General features: G+C 34.7%; 1 protein-coding gene across 1 annotated transcript in view; it reads right to left on the reverse strand.

Annotated features, from left to right (window-relative positions):
- Nucleotides 1-3601, reverse strand: part of FOXP2 (forkhead box P2) — a 197393-nt gene that overhangs the window by 49535 nt on the left and 144257 nt on the right.

Here is a 3601-nt window from a genome sequence, read left to right on the forward strand (position 1 = left end):
AGCTGATTATGTCAGATGCCTTAGTTTTGAGAGATGGTGGCACTGTCACCAACAGAAACAACATTCTGACAAGTTCAAAGAAGATTCTTGAGGTCATGATTTTACAGCCACACCACCTACTCAAAGACAACAAAAAAAACCCAAAAACGGACAATACACACTACGTAAGAAAGAAGTTAATTCTGTGTAGCACTTTGCAGCTGGAAGAGGGGAAAAAAAAAGACAGCAAGTTTTATATGGCACTAATTACATTGCATTAAGTAAGTTATTTCTTTTTATGGTTTTGTTTTTGCCATCCTTAGAATGATGCTTGGTCACTATTCTCTGTAGACTTTAAAGTGTGCTCCCTCGCCCCAGAAATAAACACAATCTGTTGGAAAGCTGGCCTATCTTCTCCAGCGTGGTTTTTTTTTTCCTTGTCTCTATAGATGAAAACATTACCCGTCTTTGTACTGTAGCTTATGTTATGTTTGCTGGCGTCTGCTGCACGCAGGTTAAAGAACACTTGTCTGCTGGCTGGAATGTTTTATTGTAAACCTTTCAGTTTAAGCTCTAGAAGTCAAATCCTTCCTACTCGAACTGACTTAGGACCAATGGAATCATAATTTTGCAGACAAAATACACTGAAGTTTTGTCATATGTTATTGCACACTGACATTTAAAAAAACATCATGAAGAACTACTCTTAAATGCTTTTAGTGATCTGCTGGGTTCCTCACTTAGGTTAGCTTCTGTCAACACCTGTTTCACAGTAAAATTTCGAATTTCCATAAGCATTTTTGGCACTCTTCTAATTGTTTCAGTGCCTGGCATTTTGTTTACATCTTGTCATCTTCTTTCCAGTTATGTCGTAACTTTTTCTGATCTGTCTTTATATTTTGTAGTTTTTCTTAAGCCAAAAGCTGTTGTTTTCACCGGATGGTCAAAACTGATCTTGCATGCATGAGCAACTGTAATCTAACACCATTTTGTCAAGACAGAAAATTGCTCCATAAAATATAAACTATGGGTTTGTGTCTAGAGCTGAAGAATATCAAAGGAAAGATACAGGATTAGGTTTTTCTATATATACAGAAATGTATTACGGAGAAGATTGGCTATACTTTCTTGAAACCAATGCATACGCTTCCAAATATGAAGCTAGTCCACAGCACACAGAGTGTAACTTCTTTAGTTTTTCAGAATATCTCAAAAGAATTCTAGACAATCACAATGTCCTCAAATTATCTTAAAAATAAAAACAATTCATATTGGATAAACAAAAATTAAGGTGAAAATAGCTTTTGTGGCTTTAAGTCATTTATTGCAAGTTATTTGTCACTTCACCCCAAATCCTTTCCATTACTAGGAAAGTGAAGCAAAGCCAGCGTTTTCTGTCTTAATCCTCCTTCTCAGATGCTCTGCACAGTATTTTTTTTTTTAAAATCAAGCTGCTAGGTAAACCATTTTCTGAGCACAAGAAGTTGGAGTTCACTTCATAAACCAGGCACTCTTCGAAGCTGTCATAAGCATATTATAGAAATACAGACTACTAGACTGGGTTAGTGTACCTTATTAATATTTCATTTTGGTACAATATACTTGCATTAACTCTCTTAACACAGGTATCATATTGTTTCAAGTCAGAGAACCTAAAACATCGTAACTAAGATCAGACTAAGAGCAAAGCCTTGAAAACTACAGCCATTAGTCCTGTCATCCCCTATAAAGTTAATGGGTTGGAAAAATGGTCAATCTTTGGACTAAAAGTTGATATTTAATTGAAAGAAAATGTTTTTTAATTGTAATGGGGATTTTGCATTAGTGTGAACATGAAAAGGTACTAAAGAATCTAATGCAAGGTTATGTATTGATTTCCATCTTAACACTAGTGTAAAAGGAATGAATATTTCTATTTCATAAACAACCTCACCTATTCAGCACTGTGACTTCTTATTTGTTTTAAGGGCATAGAAGGCAGAATTGAATTAAAAGAAGAAATAATAAAATGTTCTCAAACATTTTTTGCTGGTGCGTAGAACAAAAGCCATGACACTGCTGTAAACCCTGATTGACTCTGCACCAGTATTATCAAGATGTTATATGCCGCTTTCACATTTTCCAGGGTTATTTGGTTCAGGAAAGCAAGAGCATCTGTAAACCTAGCACTACACCGCCTTAATCAAAATGGTTTTAGTGATTGTGGATTATAACAAGAGACCTGACATAATGGATGTGCAAAGTCTGCCCACAGAATTAGCATCACTATAGCCTAGAAGGATGGACGTATTTAGAAAATGTAGTTTTTCTTGAAAAGGAGAATGCTCGAGTTAAATGAATTTAAATTCTTAGTATAAATAATACTTAGAACACTACGTTGAATTTGGGAGATTTCATTTTACTTTTAATACAAACTTATGTAAATCAGGTTCTTTTAAATCCTGTGCTGTTTTCTCCAATAATAAGCCATTATTTTGACATTCCACTTAGTGCACTTACAAACAAAAATTTATCATGGGTGACACCTACCTAAGATTTGCAAGTCAGTATAAGTTACTTCATTTAAAATTGAAAGACAGCATGAAAGATGGAGAAAGCATTGAAAATACTTTATGAAAAGTATTGCTATAATTCTATTATAAAAGTTATTGTGATACTGAGTACTTATGGTCTGCTGTTAAGGTGCTTCTGTTATATACCCTGTAGTCTACCATTTGTAAACACATCTTTTTGATGTTTCTGCCAACATCCTGGCAACAAAGCAGTGCAATTTCAAATGAGCTAATTAACTTAATTGTTGATGAAGCATGAAACAGTTCATTCACCCTGTTAGCTGCACCATGACAACATAAGAGTCTCAGCCCCTGAAGTTACTCATCTATATAAGCCTATCTGTAGCTTTCCATTAAGATCTATTGCATGCCAAAATGAGTACGGCTCTTCTGACAAAGACCAGTCCATAATGTACATAGGTAGAAAATCAGTGCTTTTGTTGGAAATTCAAATGAACATAAAAATACTAGTAACTACTTAAAAAAAAAAAAAGGAAAAAAATGCAGAAAGCATTGTAGTTTGAAGCTGAAGATGAAAAGCAAAAGCTGTGTCATTTAGTTTCTAAATGCTCTGATTTAGACAATGGCTGGCAAACCCAAATGCTAAAAGTGGAAACTTTTGACATCACTGTTCAGTTCTGAAAGGTGCAAACCCACCTGTCCACACTGCTTTTTCTCTGTGTAACTTGTGCACATGCAAGAGGAAAAGCAGAACTAAATTAGCAAGTGAGAGTTAAATGGTCACGCTTAGTCTTTGTGCTTTTTTATTTATACTATACGCATTAATTCCCACTATATACAAACTGTCAAGAATTTAAAACGTGCTTTTTCATACCCCTACTATCCAATATACAATCTAAAGCATCTCTTCAAATTTTCTGAGGCTCCATTTCAGTAAAGGATAATAAGAGGATTAAACACTGTGCTATTGAAAGGCCTGCAAAAGTGTTCGACATGAAAGAAAGGATAACAATTTGACCCTCTGCAGATAGCCTCGATTATCCAGTTGCTTGGAATACACAAAAAAAAATCTCTGTCATGATTTACAGTAAAACTTTGTTTGCCATCTT

This window comes from Egretta garzetta, unplaced genomic scaffold (assembly GCF_000687185.1).
Source record: "Egretta garzetta isolate BGI_Z169 unplaced genomic scaffold, ASM68718v1 scaffold169, whole genome shotgun sequence".
In the NCBI taxonomy this organism is placed as follows: Eukaryota; Metazoa; Chordata; class Aves; order Pelecaniformes; family Ardeidae; genus Egretta; species Egretta garzetta.